The sequence below is a fragment of the Pleurodeles waltl genome, chromosome 1_1 (assembly GCF_031143425.1).
Source record: "Pleurodeles waltl isolate 20211129_DDA chromosome 1_1, aPleWal1.hap1.20221129, whole genome shotgun sequence".
Lineage (NCBI taxonomy): Eukaryota > Metazoa > Chordata > Amphibia > Caudata > Salamandridae > Pleurodeles > Pleurodeles waltl.
Window position 1 is genome coordinate 623,684,996 of NC_090436.1, and position 23,507 is coordinate 623,708,502.

A 23,507-nucleotide genomic window follows, 5' to 3' on the forward strand; every position below is an offset into this window, starting at 1 on the left:
TTCTGGACCTGTGGACCTGTGAATACTCTGCCAGCAAGAAGGACTGCTGGGCTCCTGAAGGACTGCCACACTGCAGTCTGCTGGGCCCCTGCTTTGCTGTGCTGACCCGTAGCCTACTGCCCTCTTGCGTGGGAGACAAAAGGACTGGACCTGCATCTCTCCAACCCAGAGTGACTCCAAGGGCTAGTTGGCTGGCTCCTGATCTGCAGTTTCAGGGGCACAAAAGAGTTCCAACCATGCAGCTTCCTCACCTGCACTCTGCCATCTGTGAGTCTACCCTGCTAAGTGGTGCCACCTTAGTCCTGGACCCTTGGAATTAAGACCCCTGTGCTTCCCAGCGGAACTGACTGATCCTCTCTGCTGTGCGCACATCCCAGAGCATTACCAATGCATCGCCTTGGTGGAGCAGCACATCCTTTAAGAGAACCAATGCATCGCCCCTGCTATGTGGTTTGGAACCTGTGCAGAAGACTTGCATTGCTGTCGCATCCCCCATCTTGGGTTTAACACATCCCCTTCGAAACCACCGCTCCATGATGCTTCCCCAGAACAGGACCTCAAATCCCTCATGGCCTCGATGATGCCAAAGCTCTGCTTTGCATTGTCACAGCTCATCTGAACCAATGCATTGTCTCAGCTGCGCAACGCATCCAGACACCTGCCTTTGCATTGCAGGCACTGTCAAGGATCCTCTGCGTCAACACAGAAGGACCTTGCACCGCAGCCTCGCCACATCTCAGAGCCAATGCACTGCATCAGCTGCGCAACCCATCTTCGACTTGATTCCATACAATGGTTTGCAACAGGATTTAAGGTACTTTGATCAGCAGGCCTAACTCAGTCCCTTCATCCAGCCAGCGTTCAATCGCTTCAGCCTGAACTTTTGATTTTGTCCCGCGCGATCTGGGGTGGCTAGATATCCCTGGTCTGACATGACATGACCAGATCTCCCCAGTTGACGTTCTGCTTTAAGTGCTTGCACTTATTCTTTAAACATTCATAACTCAATTATTTTACTGTCTGAAGTGTTGCACAGATAGTTTACACATTGCCTTCAAGTTAAGCCTCACTGGTCTGTGCCAAGCTACCAGAGGGTGAGCACAGCTTAATTTAGGGTTTGCTTGTGCCTTGCCCTGAATAGAATTGTGATTGCTGCTTGACCAGGGCTCACACCCCAGTCAACCTCCAGCTGAATTCCTCACACTGGTGATCAGCAATGAGGATTGGACTTGTGTTTGTACAGTACCATAGAGTGATTTGGTGTACACTACCATCCGATATCTAAGATCAGTTGGAGTTTAAATCCCCCCGATTGTCTTTTTTCAAATGAATTCTCACTCTGCCTGACCTCTGTGTCTGTAACCTCACCTGCAAAGATGGAGTTTGAGCTGGCCAACCTGGAGGGGTACACCCAGCTAAAGGAGTTTTGTCAGGAGAGGTGGCTGGCCGCTAAGAGGAGCACAAAAAAACAGAGCTCCAAAAAGCCTTGAGAGCATGGGCAGACGCCCACCAATTGCCAGTCACAACAGATGACCAGGAGAGTGAGGAAGGATCACAGCAGGTTGGACAGGAGAGTCTTGTACTGTTACCTGTTAGGAAGGGACGTAACATGCTTCCAGGATTGGAGATCCCTTCATGTGCAGGGACCAATGTGTTCTTTCGCAACCTTTTCCCAGAAGAGCTGACGAAGAAGGTAGAGAGGAAGTACAAGTTGGAGATGGCTAAATGGAGGAAAAGAGGCTGGCCACGGAGGCAGCAAAGGAGAAGGTTGAGCGAGCCATAGAGGAGATGAAATTGGTGTTGGCTCATGAATTAAGTCTTAAGGAGCTGGACCTCAAAGCCAGACAGGCAGAGCCCTGCAGTGATGGTGGCAGCATTTCTTCAGTGCTCTCAGGAGACAAGAGGGTCCATATTCCTAAAGGTCTGGTGTTTGACTTTGCTGTTGAAGATAACATTGAAAAGTGATTTGATGCTTATGAGATTGCCCTACTGATGCACAAGATGCCTGAGGGCAATTTGAGGAGGGCTAATATGTGGAGACATATCCCTAGCGAGGGGAGGGACACCCTACTGGGCCTAGAAAAAGAGGACAGAATGAAGTATCCCCCAAGAAGGAAGCCCTTGTCAGGAAATATGGTCTGATCCCAAAAAGGTATAGGCAGACGTTCAGAGACAGCCAGAAACTGGCCCAACAAAACTTGCCATACTGTGTTGATCCCTTTTGCAGGTCACTGGATGGTTTAGTGATGAGCAGTGAAGTAAAATATCCAGGACTGTACAATTTGATTGCAAAAGAACACATTTTCAGTTGATTTGCAGATCTGCACCTTGATTGACAGTAAGCTGTCTGACCCTAGGGAGCTTGCTAAGGAGTCCGACTACTGCTTCAGCACCAGGCCCCATAAGGAGGTATTTGAGGGGACCACCCCGAGGGTGGGCAGGGTCCCCATCAGAAGAAGGAGGAGGGAGATAAGTTCTCTAAAGGGCCCCTGTTAAACCTGCCATCTTTTGGCGTGATTTCCCTGATGTTTCGCTTTCTGACCTCCTGTTTTGACTGTGCTGAATTTCTTTTTTGCTGGCTTTATGACTCTGCAGACTTTACCACTGCTATCTAGTGCTAAAGTTCATATGTTCTCTGTCTAAAACATAGCAACACTGGCTTCTCCATGATTGGCATATTTGATTTATTAGTAAGTCCATAGTAAAATGTACTATGTGTGCCCAGGCCCTGTAAGTCAAATGCCACTAGTGGGCCTGCAGCACTGGTTGCGCCACCCACTACTGTAGGCTTTCAAACACACCTCAGGACTGCCATTGCAGAGGCTGTATGTGAAGTTTAAACTGCCATTTTGAGCTGGCAAGTGTACCCACTTGCCAAGGCCTACCTTAGGGGTGTTTTACACCCCTAAGGCAGACCCTGGTTAGCCTCAAGGGCAGGGTGCAGTGGACATGTACTTTTAAGTTTAACATGTCCAGGTAGTGAAAAACTATTCGTTTTTCACTATTGCCACTCTAACATTAATGGAACCCAGGGACCCCCACTGAGTCATCATTGGAATCCGGGGACCCCCGCCTGAGTCATTACTGGAAGCTGGGGACCTAATTTGTCAATATTTGTTAATATTTTTTAATTTTCTTAGCAGTCGCGGACCCCCTGAGAAGGCTTTGCAGACCTCCGGGGGTCCCCGGACCACAGGTTGGGAACCCCTGGAGTAGAGGTTATCCTAGTGTCCCTGGGTTACAGATTTTGCAAAGACCTCACATGCCTAGCATTATTAGGAAATAAAGGCAGTGGGTCGCTATCAGTGGGCAGACGGTGGAGTCTCTGAGAGACACTGGAGCCAGCATAACAAACCATCAAATATCATCTGGTGACCTCAGAGCCAGTAGTTCCTAATGTATTCCACCAAGTTATTGCAGCTGGCAACCATGAGAGTCACTATTCAGTGGCTCTTGGTTCCCATTGAGTGGGGATGGGGAGTGTTTCAGGTTCCTTGAGAGTAGCTGTGAGTCTGTCCATGCCTTTGGATTGTCTGCTTGGCAAGGATCTGGAGCACACCATCCAGAAAGAGGTGGAGCTTAGGTCCCACTTGGAGATGTTAAGGTTGTCTGAGTTGGTGTGTCTGTCCACATGGTCCATGGCAGCCAGAGAGGGTAGTCAGGAGGACCTGGAAGAATGGCCAAGGACCTGCCAAGAGAAGGAAGGGTGTGGGAAACCTACTTCTGAAACTTCCACTGTATGGGAGGAGACTGACTCTTAGGGGGACACCCTGTAGTCTACAGGGGAAGATGTGTATGACCTTGGGAACCTACCTCAACTGACCAATTGACAGAAGCAAGGGGGTCCATGCAAGGTGCAGAGGGAATTCCCTACTCTTGTGTGCCTTTGGCAACAAGCCGCATCCCAGGCAGCTGGTGACACCTCTGGTGATCACCTGATTTACTGAGAGAATAATCTCCTTTATAGCAAACTTAAGGTTCTTCAGCCCTGGTGCAACGTTGGTGGTCCCCCAGTGTTACAGAGCCTTCCTATTAGAACTGGATCATGATGTACCCCTAGCAGATCATTTGGTGGCAGAACAAGACCTTTGACAGGCTTGTTAACCACTTTTACTGCCTTCTAATGTGAAAGACCTCAGATGCATTCTGCAGGTCCTGTACTGCCTGCCAGGCCAGTGGTAAGTCAGGACGGAAACACAAGACTCCTCTGAAACCTTTTCCTGTCATTGACACCCCTTTGAAACAGTGGAAATTGACATTATTGGGCCTCTGGACCCCAAGACAGCCATGGGAAACAGGTTCATCCTGGTCGTAGTAGACCATGTGTCAGGAATAAGACCATGCGTGGTCCAGGTCCTGCCCGAAACTCCGCTGCGCGGCTCTGTGGCGCTTTCTGCGCACCACTTGTCACCCCCTCTTGCTCCAAAGGTGGCCATCAGCACCATCTGCCCTTTGGCAAAGCTCATAGAGCTGCAGGTTCAAGACATTGGTGGACAAGATGCACTTATCAGTGCTATTCCATGAAGGGACTACAATTCCCATGTTTTTAGAGGCAGTAGCCATCTTGGGGTGTGGCAGGCCTATAAAGCCCAGCCACACCCAAGCACGTTGCTCACTATTTTGAAGACCTCGATGCAGTCAGACATCGTGGGGGATTCTCTGAAGAAGAGCAGAGTTCCTGCATGGCAGAGTGGCATCCGATCGAAGTATCCTTGTTTCCATGGTGAATTCAAAACGAGTAGGTCGTACTCGTAGCGGTAATGCCTTGATGACTTCAATTTTGGAGGAAGTCATTCCTTCCAGAAGTAAAGTGCCCCTTGCACAAAGAACAAAGCGTTTTCAGTTTCCAGGTTACAGCGGCCTAGGCGCGATGATCAAAGGCTTTTCAGTCCACAGATGTAAAGCGCTCTAGGCACGGCAATTCAAGCGCTTCAGTCCACAGGCGTAAAGCGCTCTTGGCACGGCAGTTCAGTCCACAGGTGTAAAGCGCTCTTGGCACAGCAGTTCAAGCGCTTCAGTCCACAGATGTAAAGCGCTCTTGCCACGAAAATTCATGCGCTCCAGTCCACAGATGTAAAGCGTTCTTGGCACGGCAATTCAAACGCTTCAGTCCACAGATGTAAAGAGCTCTTGGCACGGCAATTCAAGCGCTTCAGTCCACAGATGTAAAGCGTTCTTGGCACGGAAATTCAAGCGCTTCAGTCCATAGGTGTAAAGCGCTCTTGGCACGGCAATTCAAGCGCTTCAGTTCACAGATGAAATGCGCCCTTGGCACGACAATCAAAGTGCTTTAATCCACAGGAGTAAAAGGCTCTTGGTACAACAATCAAAGTGATTCAGGCCACATGAGTAAAGCGCCCCTTTAGCATAACAAGTGTAGCGCTTCGGGCAAGACAAGTAAAAGCGCTGTTTGGTGTTATAAGTAAAGCGCTTCAAGTTCAATGAGTAAAAACTTTTTGACCTTTATAGTTGTGAATGTGAAAGTATTTTTGGAGATAAATAAATCATAGTTTTCATTGTTTTTTGGAAAGCATAATATGTGAAAAACATAAAATTATTTGAGATTTTCTAAGTCCTGATCAAAAGTTTATGTTATGAATGCATAGATGTTACAGGATTGATGTTCTGAGTATAATCATAGTTCAAAGCTCTTGCCATCTCTTGGTTCTGAGGTCGTAGTTTATTCTTGTTCCATGATGATCATAGTCTAAAGCTCTTGTAATCTCTTGGTTCTGAGGTCATAATTTATTCTTGTTCCATGATTCAAAGAAGGGGCCTTGCCCTCATTTCAAAAGGGGTCTCCATCAGATATTGGAGACGCATTTGAGTCAAGAGTCTATTGATGAGTTATATTTCTATGAATGTGTTAATGCATGTTTATTCTAACCTTTTCTTTTCAGATCTCTCTCCCTGCTGTTCCCTACCCTAATTCCCTTCCCACCGACTGGCTTCATCATAACTCTGTGCTATAATAGCTTTCTTAGTTGGTGACGCCGGAAGGTGGACCTTTTGTTCAGCAACGTGCAGATCCCGAGGAAAGGACACCGGGACACCATGCCACTCAGAACCCAGAGGCTGCACCCGCAGTGGCCATGGTACTAATGGGGATCTTTACCCATGTGGGGTTCCCCAAGGAGGTGGTGTCAGACCCAGGAACCAACTTCATGTCAAGGTACATGAAGGCCATGTGTAAGGAGTGTGGTTAATCTACATGCTCTCCACTTCTTACTACCCCCTAACAAATGGGCTTGTTGAAAGGTTCAACAGGACCCTAAAAGGCATGATAATGGTTCAGTCAGAACCCAGGAGGCAGAAGTGGAATATCCTCCTGACATGCTTTTTGTTTGCCTAAAGGGAGGTACCGCAAAAGGGGATTGGTTTCAGCGCCTCTGAACCCCTGCACGGATACCCAGTGAGAGGACCTCTCAGTTTGGTGAAGGAGGGCAGGGAGCAAGCTCCCAGGAAGGCCCTCCAGAATGTGGTCAGCTCCATGTTGGCACTTTGAAACCAGACCAGGCACTTCCAGAACCTAGTGCAGGAAAATCTGGAAGCCAGCCAGGACGACCTGAAACTGAGGTATGACCAAAATGCCACTCTAGTGTAGTTTAAGCCTGGTCAAAAATGTGGGTGATGGAGTCCATGGAGCCCAGGGCCCTGCAAGATCACTGGTCTGGGCCTTATTAGGTGCAAGAGCGTAAGAGTGTAATCTACCTGGTAGACCTCACGACTCCCAGAAACACCTTGAGTGTCCTGCATGTCAATTGCCTTAAGTCCCGCTTTGAGAGGCCTGAGCTGACCATTCTCTTAGTCACGGATGATGAGGTGGAAAAGGAGAGTGAACCTCTCCCCAACCTCCTTCCTTCCAAAGAGCAGAATAGGTAATTGAAAGGTGTCAGCCTCTCCCCTACACTGGCCCTAGACCAAAGAGAGATGGCTGCCTGTTGTAGGGGCAGTTTTTGTCTTTATTCTCCCTTACCTCAGGACTCACTACATGGTATTAATACTGGGGCCTGCAAAGAGTAACATCTAAAGGTTGACTGATAAGTGGAGAACCAGCATTAATGAGGATGTCTCCAAGATGCTGAGATAGGAGTTATTGAGCCCTAAAACAGCCCATGGTCCATCCCAATGATATTTGGCCCCAAGGCTGCCCCACCAGGTGTCACTCCAGAACTTAGGTTCTGTGTGGTCAACCATGTGCTCAATGCAGTCATTAGGACTGACACACACCTTATCCCCAGAACTCATAGATCGGCTAGGAATTGCCACATTTCTCAGCACGTTTGATTTAAAGTCTGGGTACTGGCAGATTGCCTTGACCAAGTGGGGGCCAGAGAAAGGTCTGCATTCTTTACTCCAGAAGGTCTCTTCCAGTTCCAATAATGCCATTCATGTTGAAGACTGCCTCTGCCGGAGGTTCGTAAAGCAAGACCTAGCTGTTTGGAGAAATTCAGTGCTGCTGATATGGATGACATTGCGTTCTTTGGTTCTAGCTGGGTGACACCTCAGGGAAGTGCTTCAAGCTCTGCTAAGGGCAGGCCTGACTATCAAGGCAACCAAGTGCCAGATAGGGTGGAGGTCAGTAGTCTACTTGGGTCACCAAGTAGGAGGAGGCAAAGTGCAGTCTCTTTCGATCAAGATTGAAACCATTCTGCTAGGGAACCCTCCAAGACCCAGACAGAAAATGAAGGCCTTCTTAGGGTTCACGGGATACAACAGCAGCTTTTGATAGCCTGAAGGAGGCTATGTGCTCAGCACCCATGTGCAAGGCCCCTGCCATCTCCTAAGAATTCATTGTGCAGACAGGTGCCTCAGAACATGGCTTAGGAGATGGGCTCTGACAGCTAAACGAAGAGGGCATGGAACAACCTGTAGCCTTCATCAGTAGGAGGATACTCCCAAGGGAACAGAGGTAGAGTTCAATAGAGAGGGAACCCTGTGCTGTGGCCTGGGCACTGAAGAATCTGAGATCATATCTGTCTGGCGTTCACTTCTGGGTTCAGACAGACCAAAGGCTGGTCATTGGAATTACCTTATTACACTTTATAAGGGTAGTTTCCAAATAGGAAGAGATAACCCCTGTAAGTTTGGTTTCTCTGGAATCATGAAAGTTTTAGAAAGTTGCATTTTCTTGCCTTAGCCATTTGGTGCCTGAAACATGTCTCTGGTCACTTGACTGGGTGTTATTGGCAGTTGGGATTTGTGTCTTCTCCCTAGACAGCAATGGGGGCCATCTGTGACATGATGGGCCATCTTGGACCGGATGGGAGGGAGGAGCTGGGCACAGACTCACTTACACCTGAATAGCCTGTGTCCTATCCTCACACAAATGGCTGCATACCCCCTGTAGTTAGTCTGGAACCATGGCATGGAAGGCAGGAAATCTGTGCACTTCAAATTAATGTCTTTGAAGTCCCCCCCACATCCAAGGCACCAATGTGCATAAGACCTGGACCTCTGACACCACCACTTAAGTACACTTCTGGACCTGTGGATACTCTCTCTGGAAGAAGGACTCCTTTACTGCTGAAGGAAAGTCCCTCTGCTGGACTGCCACTCTGTTGGACCTCTGCTGTGCTGCTGTGACTTTTTGCCTGCTGCCTGGGAGTGAGAAGGGCTGGACCTACGTCTCTCCGACCCAGAACCTAGAGTGACACCAAGGGCTAGTTGGCTGACCTCCTGATCTGAAGTATCAGGAACAAAATAGACTTCACAATAGACTTCCAACCACTCTGCTTCTGCACCTGGACTCTGCCATCTGTGAGTCTACCCTGCCAGGAGGTGCCTCCCAGTCCTGGACCCTCAGAAGTCGGTCTAATGTGCTTCCCAGCAGAACCGATGGATCCTTTCTACTGTGCTGCACATCCCCGAGCAGAACCAATGCATCTTCTCTGCTTTGAGGTACATTCACGAGCAGATCCAATGCATCGTCGCAGCTGCATGGATTGGACCCATCGCAGAAGATTTGCATTGCCGCTGCAACCCACATCTTGGGTTTGACATTTCACCTTCAGAACCGCCGCTGCGCTTCCCTAGAGCAGGCCCTCGCATCCCTTATCCCCGGCAGCCTCTGTGACATCAAAGCTCTGCAACTAAGTTCACCACTAATTGGAACCAATGCATCGTCTGAGCTGCACAATGCATCCCTGAGAATGGCTTTCACATAGCAAGCCCTATCTACAGTATCCTCGTGTCGACGCAACAGCATCTTGCACTGCAGCCTCACCGCATCTCAGAAACAACACATTACATCAGCTGCGCAATACATCTTCAACTTGGGTCCACACAACACATTGCAACCAAAATTTAGGGTACTTTGTTCAGCTGATCTAACTGAGTCCCTGAAGTCGCCCTGAGCTTTTGACTTGGTCTCGATCAGGCGTGTCCAGATATCCCTGCTTGGCACTTTCTGCCTTTAAGTGCTATACCAGAATTATTCTTAAAAAATGTATAACTCAGCTTCCAATGATTGGATTTTTGTCGTTTTGGTCTTGTTGTAGTTATTAAGTTTTATTTTTCTAATGTTTCTTTGTGGTGTTTTCACTATTTTAGTGTTTGAAGTGTTGCACAAATACTTTACACATTTGCTTCAAATTAAGCCTGATTGCTCTTTGCCAGGCTACCAGAAGGTAAGAGCAGGTTAATATGGGGTTTGCTTGTGCTTTCCCCTGCCAATAATTGTGACTGCTGCTTGACCAGGGCTCAGGCCCCAGTCAATATCAACCCAGTTCTTCCCATCAATATTTTTTAGTTTTGGAGTTTATACCTACTTGTAGTTTGGGGTGGAAAAAGTAGGTTGCAACCCATGGGGAACACTGGAAAGTTGTACATTTCTGCAACATACACATAATTCTGAATTCCGTAAGGGGTCATCACTCATAGTTTTCCCAACAAGTGGGGCTGATGGGCGATTTCAAATTTAACATATTGTTCTGTCCATCAGACTCTTCTGGTTGGGGATATATAATCTTTTTTGGTAGTCTGAAAAATACAAGGTACCTAGAGCCATTACCTGGGCTACATCTTATAACTAATTTTCACTGTGTACAGACCATGCATCAAGATATAAGATAATTTAATGAATGAAAAATGTGCATGAAAGAAAGCTATGCATTTTTTTAAAACGTTCCCAAGAATTTGAGTTAGGAATAGTTAGTAATCGATTGACTGTGAATTTGACACTATTCACAATATGTGACTCAGAGGGTATTTACCAAAATGCATTATTTTGTCCACACTGACTTACATTTTGAGCCAATCGTGGATTTAAAGTCAATAGGTGTTTTACTACTCTCTTGATTAAAACATTACTGTACTTGTGTGGGTGGGACAATCACCCGCAACAGGTAGGGCCCAGAAATGCAACATGGAAACATCTACATTTTCCCTTGTAATTTCAATCTTTCTGGTAATGTGGGTATCTACAATATTTGGGCCATGGCTGGCCGGCACCCAGGAAAGCATACCAATGCCAAACCTTTCTCAAAACCGATATCAGGATAGTGAAATATGGTGTGACACTCATGGATCCAAACTGAAGTATATTTTTTTAATCACATTTCTTTTTTTTAATAACATTTTTATTATTTTTGGGTCACTTGGCATAAATTACAGATTATCAATAAATGACAAGGCAGTTCAACACCCATGGACATACAGTCTAACTTGCAATTTCAGTTCCAACAGACAACATATACCCTTCATGAGTTCACTCGTTAATTAGGTGGGGCAATTTCCAGAGGCATAAACCTCTGCATTAGAGTCCGGTGTTAGGCTGTATCCATGTTGTTCCATGTTTCTGGAAGAAAGGGCTATAAAGTATGCATCTTCTTAATGGTGGCATTTCTTTACCCTAACTGTTGTCTATCTCACACTAGCCCACATTTCCCTCAACACCACAGCCCATTAGTTTACGGCCCCTTGCCTTTATCAGCTCCCAGGCCATCATGCTTGAATTCCACCCTGCGCTGTTTCTCATCTCCCTTGGCCTTCTCGACTCAACACACTATGTGGCTCATGGTTTCCTTCCGACTGAGTGACATCCATCTGCCTGTACCATCCTTCCGTTATATGCTGGCTGTTCCCGATGCATCAGAAATCAAACGGGGGAAAATAGAAGCATGTGGGAGGTCACTCAGCTTCCTTAAGTGTAACGTTATCAATCAGGAGGAGAGTGAACTGCACTGGTATACGAAGCCAGGGTCCCTTGAGTATTGCCCTGAAACTCTCAACCAGTAGTTACCACTGATTGTGTAAGTAACCACCGCTATAGTGTCTTTTTGGGTAGCATTATCATTGGGTTACAGACCTGCGTACTCGCTTCCCCAGGTTAGTGCAACCTCCATCAGTGGGAGGATACTGGTGGGATCTGTGCAGTGAAATATACAATTACCTCCTATACCTTAACTGTAAAATTTAATATGAATAAAAGGTATGGGGGGCAAGATTAAAAGGGGATAATTGATGCTCATATAATACACACATGATGCACCAGGCTGTCCTGCCATTTGATAAGTTTTGTTTTGACCAATGACTTTGTGTTTCACCACTGCGCATATTAGTTGCTCAATGTTCACCAGTAGCACATGGTATGTTTTGTTCAGTTGAGCCGCCTATTGGCTTTGACATGGCATTAGCCATTACTTTCTGTATTCAGTTGAGCCGCCTATGGGCTTTGACATTGCATTAGCCATTACATTCTGTATTCTGCCTATTGGCTTTGACATGCTGTATCCAGTCTAGCCGCCTATTGGCTTTGACATTGCATGCCTATTGACTTTGACATGATGTATTCAATTTAGCTGCCTATTGACTTTGACATGCTATTAGATATTCTGCCTATGGGCTTTGACATGATATTATATATTGCATTTTGTATTCAGCTTAACTGCCTATTGGCTTTGACATGATATTCAGCTCCGCTGCCTATTGGCTTTGACATGATATTATACATTGCATTTTGTATTCAGCTCAGCTGCCTATTGGCTTTGACATGATATTATACATTGCATTTTGTATTCAGCTCAGCTGCCTATGGGCTTTGACATGATATAAGACATTGCATTTTGTATTCAGCTTAGATGCCTATTGGCTTTGACATGACACTAGACATTGCATTTGATATTTAGGTTAGCTGCCTATTGCCTTTAACATGACATTGCATTTGATATTTAGGTTAGCTGCCCATTGCCTTTAACGTGGAGTTAAACATTGCAGTTGAGAATCCAAGCTGTATTTTTCCAAGCTGTGTTTTTGCACCAGATGAACCAAGATGTTTTGCTCTCACAGTAGACTAGACCTGATAAGAGAGGGTACATGGGCGTTGTTTTTCCTCGCTTGAGCTTGGGAACAGGAGTAGTCTTGGAGACCTGGCCAGTCTCCAAAAGGCTTGCTCAGTTTCCCAGGTCTGAGAGGAGGGGGCACACCTTTGTAACGAATGTAACAGGCTACAGAGAGTGAGATTCGAATCTGCCGGACCTCGTGCTGGAGCTTGGCGCCAGCTGCCAGCATCCCGTGTGGGTAGATGAAACTCTTTCTCGCGGCTGACAGGGGTCATCAGCTTGCAGACCTTAGAAAGATGTAGCTGTAAATAGTTCCTACACGGTGAAGTATTTGTTTTGCTTTGCATTCAATATCTTATAAATATAACCTGCTGTGTATATTGCAAACTGATATATTTTGTTTGATTAACGCGGACTGGAAAGCTACTAATTCGTCATTCATATAACAACAATAAAAGTCTTCTTTGACCTCAGAAGTGCATTTCTGTTGTGTTATGTTAGTGCTTAGAAACTAAATAAGAGGAAAGCACTACACAGGCCCACTACAGCACACAAAACAGGTCCAATGGACAATTCTGACCTTCCACACAAACACTGTGCAAGTTGTCTTGGCACAAGTCTCCTACATGCAAGCTCTGTGACCTACATTACCTGGACCAATCCATGTCCACTTCATATGTCCAACCAGCATTACATACCTGCAAATGTCCCAACTCTGAAATGACCACATGAAGATGTCTTGGTGAAGGTACCTGTACTATGAACAAAGCAGGGAGTATAAGCTTGAAACCATACAGATGACAAATGTCACATAGCGAGCATCCGGAAAACAAAGTGCATTGCAAGAAAACTGACACAAACAAAGCAACATCATCAAGGTGGGGGATGTTTCAAAAGCTGTCTCATCAAGCAGCCTTTTTCTGATTATTGCAGAGCATTAGCTCCCTAGCTGTATACAAAACATTCATCTCAAAACATTCTCACAACTACAGTTCATTGTATAGTCATGATATCATATGACATACACTCATGAGAAGTAGCTGTGGATGGGATCTTCTCACAAGTCAGTTGCTGTCTCTTCACCACTGTCCTCTTCAGTTGGCATTTCAGGATTCTCATCTGGTGGCACTGCAGACCCCCCCTCATAGGATGTATGGGATATTCCTCTTCAGAGCGATGTTCTGAAGCATGCAGCATGCCACAGTGATCTGATGCACTTACCCGGGTGAGTGAAGAAGGGCTTGAACAATCCTATCACCTAAATCTGGCCTACAGGATCCCAAAAGCCCACTCTACTGCCCGCCTTGTTCTTCCATGGGTCTCGCTGAAGCAGACTTCCCCTGGTGTAGTTGGATTCCTCAGTTGCTTCAACAACCAAGGATGATTTGGATATGCTGAGTCTCCTGTTAAGGAATGGGTGCAGTTGTGACATCAGCTGGGGTATGGTGGTGTTCTGCATTATGAAGGATTCATTGGCTGATCCTGGATAACGGGCAGATGTTAGATGTAGAGGTCTGCCAAGCAGACAACCTGCATGTTGATGGAATGGAAATTATTTCTGTTGTGATAGACTTGTTCAATGGCAGGTGGTGGCACCAAGCCGACCTGTGTGCTATCAATGGTCCCCACCACATATGGGCGGTGGACAAAACTATAAAAGCCTTAACATTGGCTATATCCTTACATCGGGGGAACCTGATGTAGCTGTCAATGTGTTTAATCATTGCTGAAAGGAAATCATTCAAAATCAGACAACATAGGTTGGGACATTCCAGCAGATAGGGCCATGGTGTGTTGGAAGGACCCTGTGGCCAGGAAGTGCAATAATTACATCACTTTTACAATTGGTGGTATGCAGGTTGGATTACTATTTGCTGGCAATAGATCTGGCTTAAACTGACGTGATAAGTCCACTATTGTTTGTCTGTCCAGGCGCTATCGTTGAATAATATGCCACTGCTCCATGGTCTGAAGGTTTGGCAGTGGACGGTAGATTGGAGTTTGTTACATCCTTCCTCTCCCAGGGTACCTATGTGTGACAAGAAATGATTTGTACCATTAGTCAGTGTGTCCACAGTAACATACATGATGCATGCCAATAATATCATGTGACAAAACATTTCTGACTTATAGACATGACGCACAATACTCATCCCCGCTGGCACTACACATGGGTCACATGTGAACCCCATGGTTTTCAACACGTGTCCTTAACACAAAAATCAGCTATCTGCTACACAATTGCTTCTCGAAATGTGACTCTATTTTCCGACCGCCAGAAGACCGTGCACTGCCGTCAAACAACAACTGTGCCCTGCAACACACTACACTGGGGGTTGTGTCAAAGGACCTACATGACAAGACAGGATGAGGATGTTTGTGATGCTACAAAACATATATTGTAGGTGTGATGCAGTTTATAAAGACAAATAGTTTTTCAGGCCGCTAAAATGGCGAATGTCTGATCTTCTTCACTGGACATTAGGTACAGCCCGTGACCGCCAGTTGAAGTCATCTGGGAGATAGGCAGTTCTAACCACGGCAGAAACTGCCATAGGCTAAAGTTGCCTGTGGCAGTCACGGCCTAATGGCTGTGTCCATCAGCAGTGATGACTGCGTACGTGGCAGGCATGACCGCTATGTTGTGGAAATTCCCTCACTTGACTCCTGACACTGCTGCCAGCAACGCCTCCACTACTAGAGCTGCTGTGTGCCACCTCTGGGAGCAATCATGCCATGCCCAGCAGGTGATAGGGCCCCTGCCTTCCCTCCAGAGCTGGAGAGGCTTGTTAATGAGATCCTTCCCCTGTATGGCTCTATGGATTCTATGGCTCACCAGAAAAGCAGGTCAGTTCCTCATGTGCACAATGGACTCTGTTCAACACCATCCTTTCCCTTCTCACAAGCTACAATGTGTCCCTGTGTGCCAGTTAGACATCCTGTGTTGTTGCAGTCTGTGTGGCATGAATGGGATGTACATTGTACAGGTATTGGCGGTCATATCGTATATGTTGTGTTCATTCACATTGTGTTGTGTGATGTTTTTAGTGGTCCTAGGTCCTCCTTGTTTTGGATGCGCATAACTTGGCATGGAGACTTTACTACCATCCAATGGCATCTCTTCCTTCATGATGGTTGTAATTGTTGGGTAACATGTAAGTACATGACATCATGAGCTTTGTATGCATCATGTCTGAGTCATTTGAGGATCATGTAGGCAATGTGTATAGTACCACAGATCTTTCAACCCACATCTGGCCTTGCAAAACAGTTGTCTGGAAGGTAATCCTGACTCACTGTGCCCTTCAGGTTGCCACACAAACCACATGCCACATTGATGATGGCCACATGATGTACTGTCATTTGTGGAAGTGATGGAAATGTGAGTGTTATGTACATTCTGTATGCTCAGCCTGCAGAAATCAGGACCTGTCACATGTATCTCCCAGTATGGGACCTAGTCCAGAATGTGGGAGAGTCACTGTGGCTATGCAGCTGTGGCACTGTGTCCACTCCCTGTACACCAGCATATCCTGTCATGTGGACAATAATGATGCTTTAGTGGCAAACCTTGCTCTGAATGCCTCAGTCTATTGCCTCGAATAGGAATGGGTACTGAGGTACGTACCAGAAGAACAAGTTACTTACCTTCGGTAAGGCCTTTTCTGGTGGACACACTAGCTACAACTTGGCCTCCCGTTCCTTCAGGGCCTTTGGATTCATGCGCTGACATGAACCACACGCCTCTACTTCATGGTCAGAACTAAGACACCACAAGCAATTGTCATGTGGGTCTGTGACCGACATCCGACCTCTGCACTGCTTACAGGGTTTAAAACCCGATTTCCTTGTCTGCGACATTGTTACACCGAAGTGAAACTGTAGCTCCCTGGTAGCCTCGAAGAAAAAAATGTTACTCGAAGGCACGGAAAAAAGGGAACTGACGTCTGCACGTCGACCTCTTATTGCCTGGATGATGTCATACGGCGTCGCATGGGAGTCAGGCAATTGTGACGTCATCGTCGACGTGCAGAGCTAGAAGAAAATTTCCGTCGAGAGCTGGCGCGTGGGGGAAAATTCTTTAGGTGAGGAATCCACAGGTAGTTGTATCCATCAGAAATAGTCCATATGTGCTTTTTGCATCATTGCCAATGTGTGTATTTGACTCATGACAGGTCCCTTGCTCCCAGAGCCTGTTGTCACCTTCACAGTAGTCACAATTATATGGTACAGGCGTATTGATCTAATGACAGCCCCACTGTGCAGACAGTATGTAGAAACCTGGGAGGCCAAGACATGTGAGTCAGTAGTTTGATCACATAGCAGAAATTGTACAATGCATACCTCTGTATGTTGGATGCTATCTCTGTAGGATGGACACATATGTCCAAAAGAGTGTTCTGTGGTACAGGTCCATACTACAGAACCCACCCCCCTGAAGTGGCATGAGTCTGCATTTGGTAGGCCACAGGTCCAAGCATGCACACAAGAAGACATTTTCTGTAACCATCATGCCAGCCCCTTCATTGTCACTCAAGTGTGAAGGTGAAGTCTGCACTATGGAAGTTGCCTGTAGGAACTGTATGCAATGAGTCAATCTTACGGAGTGTGAATGTGTTGGTCCATTCAGGCCTAAGGAGTTTACCCTTCAGAAGCCACATGTATCTGTAGTGTTTCATTGTGGTCACATCACATTACATGTTGCTGGAGCATGGACTACCTGATGTCAGTAGGCACTGAGCACTTAGTCATTGCAGGCACTGAGCAGGGTAGTGGGTGAGTCTGCAGATGAATACAAACATTTTAACTTTTGTAGTCATGTCCCTCTTCCTATTGGCTTGTGTACTTTACACTTGTAGTGTGTTGACAAACAGAACATTTTAGCTTGGTGTTTCTGACGTGTGTGATAACCATTTGTGCCAAAACTTGTGATTGAAATCTCTTGATTTGTCTCTTGCATCCATATATGTAAACCCCCATCAGAAAGGGGAGCTATGGAGATCCATCGCCCGGAAGGTGCAGACCCTGGGGTCCACAGCTGGCTGAGCGCCCACTATCGATTGAGGTGGGAGGACCAGAGATGCTGGGCCCGAGACATCGTGGAGGTCTAGCTGGGGCTTTCCTCCCAACATGGCCATGGCTCAAGTCGGACCATGACCCCATAATGACCTGTATCTTGGTGGTGTACCCAGACCTTGATGGGCGTTTGAAGGGAGCACAGCAGCCACAAGGGGGTGAATACGGGGCATATTCCTGCTTGTCACTTTGCCAAGTTAATGCATTAGGTTCTGACATCTCCCTCTGACGATTAGGGATGAGCCATGGGTGACACACTAGATGACTGTTTGTGTAGATATGTCATGGGGTGCATACTGATGTGCCTTGCCTTTTGGCCAAGGGACCTAGGGCATAACTGGGTACAATCCACAAACAAGTTGCTCTCCAGGGACAACACATGGCTGTGTACATTGATCAATCAAGTAATGTTTGTTGTTGTAGTGGGTGTAAATTCCATGCTACAGACCACTACTGCTCAGTACCACAGGCCAAAGGAAAGGAAGTGATGGATCACTATCCTCCGCCATGTGTCTGGTCAAATGAACATATTGGCATCTGACACACCCAGAAGGTACTTGTCTTCAGTGTGTGACGAGTGCTGGTGCCTCACTAATATCTGTAATGTGAAGATGGCCATCGTACATGTGACAGAGCATACATTGTTCTTTGGGTGCAGCTACAGCTCAATACTTTCCCTTGGTAAATCGGGAATGTCCATTGACATGATATATGTGCCATGACTGTTGCCAACATTCCTTGTGCCTACATGTTAGCATGTCTCCCTTTCTCTTTTGACAAAATGTGTACACTGTTTCATGCATGGTCTACCTGTATTTGTGGGATGATTTCTGTATTCCCTCACATATATGTACATGCCAAATTGTGTTTGTAACAAGACGTTTGCAATGGGGCTACATTTAGGGGGTCATTCTGACCCGGGTCGGCGGAAGCACAGTCACAGGTAGTACAGCCGCGGGCAGATACGGAAAGTCGGCGTGTACCGCCGACTTTCCGCTGCCCATGGGAATCCGCCATGGCGGCGCAGCTTGCTGCGCCGCCATGGGGATTCCGACCCCCTCACCGCCATCCGCCCGCCCGCCAGGAACAGGATGGCGGTGAGGGGTGTCGTGGGGCCCCTGGGGGCCCATGCCAGTGGCATGGGCACTGCAGGGGCCCCCGTAGGAGGGCCCCACTTTGTATTTCAGTGTCTGCTTTGCAGACACTGAAATACGCGACGGGTGCCACTGCACCCGTCGCACATCCTCCACTCCGCCGGCTCCATTCGGAGCCGGCATCCTCATGGAGGGGTGTTTCCCACTGGGCTGGCGGGCGGCCTTTTGGCGGTCGCCCGCCAGCCCAGTGGGAAACCCAGAATACCCGCAGCGGTCTTTTGACCGCGCAGCGGTATTCTGGCGGTTCCCTCCAGGCGGGCGGCTCCCGCCGCCCGCCGGGGTCAGAATGACCCCCTTAGTGTGGTGCCACAGACAGGAGTGTGTCACCAATGATTGTTGGCTGACACATACCTTCACCCGTCATTGCATGCCATTTGGCATGCACAACTGCGGTAGCAATGAGGGAGAAGATGTGTAGCAGTAGATTTAGCCACAATGTGCATTTCAATGCAATTGATGTGGCATCACGTGGGTAAGTGTGCTGCACATGTGTAAGGAAGGTTTGTAACCTGACTGTTGGCATGCATCATGGAGTGACTTGCACTTATGTTGGAATCATATGTGGTTGGGTACACCCATTCATCCACAGATATCTGGGTTTGTAGGACCAAAATGGAGACAGTGATGTAGCTTCCCATTGGGCAATATGTTAAGGGCCTTCTATTAGTACTTGCAAATCTCAGTGCCTCTCCAACATGAAAAGGACTAATGGCGTCAACTTATGTCCTTGTAAGAGGTGCCAGACATTAGTGATGACTTGCTTATTCAATGTGCTGTGGATTTTAGGGACTTATCTCCCTAACATTTAGCAGATATTGTCTATAGTGTCCATTTCCATGCCAAATGTGTAACATATCTGAGCAATGATAGTACTACCTCCAAGAGTGGGACAAATTTCACATGGTGAAGTGTGCATTGTTGATATGTTTCCAGTGTGACATGAGTATTTCCATGTCACCATCTCCAGGGTACAGTACAGCTGTCAGCAACTTGTCAACATTTTAGACTATCATTTGTTATTGTTGTATTATTGTGTATCTGACAATTAGCTGTCTGCATGACCTTGTGTGGGATCTGTGGGAATGAAGTTGGCTTTGGCCTACTATTGTATGGCAACAGGCAACTGGGGTATGCTCCATGAGGCAAAGCATTGAATGTGATGTGGTCCACTACTTGTTCAATGGTTACTGTGATTATATAACTTTAGCCATGCGATTGTAGTTGTCTGAGATCCATATTTTCCTGTAGCAACTGTTGCCAGTTCAGATGACATGCATACATATCGTGTGGTACATGTGGAAGCCACTTTGATGTAGTTTGTTGCTGGGGCCTAATTGACGTCATGGTAATGTTTGCTAATCACAGCTGTTGTTCAAGTGTGTTCAGTGACATGTGGTGACCCTCTTCCCCTTTGTATTAGCAGCATCATCCCAGGCAAGTGAAGGAGACAGGGCACAACCAATTGGGGAAGCATCTGGCCATGGTACCTCCGGTCAAGATACCATCAACACAAAGAGGGACCCAGTGGGCCGGAGTGTGATGGGAGTGCCATGGAAGAGACTGGACCTACACCCTCATCATTGGATTCTACCTCCAGTGGCCACTCCCTAGTGGTGGCGGACCCATCAGGACCTACTCCTGTACCACCTTTGTCTGCCACCCTTAGTTCTATAGCCAGCCTCCCTGTTGCTCCCAACCCAGTTGGCCGTGCACACTCATCCAAGAGGGTGGGTGTCTCCTTTGTCGCAGGCACCTCTGCCCCAGCCCCTGTTAGCCCTGCTGCCCTGAATGAGGGGGCTATTGACCTCCTGAGGTGCATCTCTGTGGGTCAGACTGCAATTTTGCATGCTATTCAACGGTTGGCCAGCCAACTTCAGAAGACCAATGCTTTTCTGGAAGGCATTCACCATGTCTGGCCTACAGAGATCTTTTCTGGCTCTAGCCTCTTCACTGATGGCAGCCAGTCACACCCACATTTATCCTCCCTCCAACTCCCTCTCTCCAGTCCAAACTCCCCATTCTCCTACCTATCCCAAGCACACGACACATCCAGAAAACCACCCACCTCAACACACACAAGCAGCACACGTCAACACAAACACCACAAGACACATTGGTACTGGCACTCAACATATATCCACAAACACAACATCAGCCACCACTTCACCAGACACCCCCACCAACACACATACCACAGGCACCACAACAACAGCCAGTGACACATGTACCACACACAGCAAACTTACAGACACCAGCACAACACACACAGACACATCCACCATACCCACAGACACCACCCCAACAGACACACAAACATCCACCACATCTAGCATACCTGCAGGTACAACCCCAACAGACACACATACATCTACCACATCCAGCTTGCAACAGACACCACCCAAACAGAAGCATACCTCACACACCCAAGACATCTACACCAACACACCAGCCAACAATTCTCTCAACCTCCAAATCCCCAACCCTTCTGATGACCATCCCTGTGTTCTGAAGGAGAGTTTCATTTTCTGCCTTGCCCTTTCCCCTGTTACCTCCAAACCCCATCCCAAACGCAAGAGGCCCCAACCCACATCCCAACCTATCCCTTCCACATCAAAGTCCTCCGCTGTCACACCTGCCGCCCTGCAAGCACCTGTACTCATCCCCCAAAGAAAATATGTCCATCCCTCCAAGCAAATAGTTCACCGTCCTAAACCCAAACCCAGCCTTCCCAAATCCGACCCCACTCAAGGATGATCGCTGACGTGCCTGCCAGCCCGCTTGCTGCCCCTTCCTTATGAGGTTCCCTGGCAGTGATTGGAGTCAAGTGTGGGCACAACCATGTGTATGGACATTAATTGGACTAATCAATGGGCTTTAATCTAAATAATCTGGATTGAATAAACCCAATGAGTTTTTATTTCGGTACACATTTGTCCTGCAATTCCTTTATACCTTTATGTTATTCCTGAGTAACTTGTGTTGTGTGCATACAGTTGTGTGTGTTTCATCCTGATCCATTTGCAGTTGTTTGCAATGTCTGACTTTGTGGACAGTGCTGGTGTTACCCAAGACAAAGGTAGATGTTCATTGTATGGCTATTTGTTTGTTAATCCAATTGGGGTGTCATTGCATTGTGTTATGTTTAGTATGGTAAGTATTTCATCTTGTGTGATCCAATGTCAGCATGTATGGTGTTAGATTTGTCCCCCTGATCTGGATTGTACATTCATCTCATGTTTGGAAGTTTGAGTTTTGTTTGTCCAGACATGAAGGGTGTTCAACTGTACTAGCTTCCTTTGCATTTGACTGTGCATGTGTCCATTTTTCTGTGTGTTCCTTACAGCTGCTTCATCTAGATTTATGGCCCATGCTGTTGCTGTTTTGTTTGCTTTCTTGACTTGCACTTCCACATTATGCTGATGGGCATGTCACTTGGGCGTAGTATTGTTTGTCCCTGAGATACCTGAAGGGCCAGTTCCTGTGCAAATGTTGTTTTAGTGGCATTTGTAAAGTGTACTGTGTCCCAGGGCAGCGTCCTTTGAGGAGTGCTCCTGATTCCTGCATCCCTATTGTGCAGTTATTGTTTGCATAATGAGTTTTGGATATTTGTCTCTCTGACTCTTGTGCATCCCATTGTCCTTCTATTGTGTTGCAATGTGGGTTACATGCTGATCCATTGCAGAGCTGTTTCATTGGAGGGGTGTTTGCGTTCTATGACACATCCCTACATATGTTTGTTGAATCTGACAACAATCCATGGCATGTGTACAATGTGAGGGTGTAATTTTTTTTTGTAGATGTGATGTTGCTGCATTGTTGCTGTTGTGTGACACAATGTTGTGTATACTTCAATGTCTGGGGCAGCTCCTCTATTAGGGCGGAGGAGCGTCGCCCCCCACCATCTCCCCCGCCAGCAGCAACAGCTGCAAACCTTTTACCAAAAGACGATAATAAATTATGTTTATTATTGGTTTTTGGTAAAAGGGGCAGGACCACAGGCTGTGACGTGCACTGAGGGGGGTTGCATGCACTCTCCTCACTGCACATGTATGTTTGGCCGGCTGTCTTGGGCCGGCCAAACACAAATGCGCCATAGGGTCTCTCCAGCCCGGCAACACAGTTGCCAGGCTGGAGAGAGCCTGTACAGGCTCCCAGTCTAGGCTCTAAGCAGCGTCAGGATTGGCCGCAGGGCAGGCTGGGAGCCTGTGCCTGCAGGCTATCGGCAGAGAAGAGGAGAGGAGCAGCGCGGTTGTGAAGGCAGCGGCACAGGTAAGGTTTTTTTTCTTAATAATTAATCACCCTCCACCCCACCACCCACCCGAGCGCACCGCCCCGCCCCTTTTCAGTACTGCGAGCCGGTCCTGTTCAATATCCCTGTGCCTAAGATGTGCAGATGTGCTTTTGTGTTCTGTGGCAGTGCAGTGTGAGCGACCTGCCCAGAAGGGGTGTTTAATGTCTGTGAATGTGTCATTCATTGTGAATGACTCCGACTGTGCAGAAAACCTGGCTCTGTCTGCCTGCTTGTCCTTCTTACTCACCGTGGCAGTCTGCGCTGCCTGGTGGTGCTGGCAGGACTGCGGTGATCTTTGCTCCATAGGCCCACCAGGATCATAAAACAGTGGTCCGACTGCTAAGCCAATAGCAGTCGGACTGCCACCGCCGCCATGGCAGTGCAGGGACCACCAAACCCGTAACGAGGCGCTAAGTGTTGAGTACCCAACAAACACCCAATTTGTCTAATAATCAAACAATAATTTGCCCCAGCATATATCCCAATAACAGAAGTAGAAAGCCACTACCTACCTCCTAATAGAATCACCCTACTGCCCATCACACAAAGACAACATATGTGCCCTATTGGACTATTTTGAACATACTTGTTTTGGCATACTGCACCATTTGATTTACAGATGCCAACCTATGTATCATGTACAATGGTGAAAAGTGTATGGCAGTACCATGGCAAAACAAGCCAAAACAATGCTGTGTTAGAATT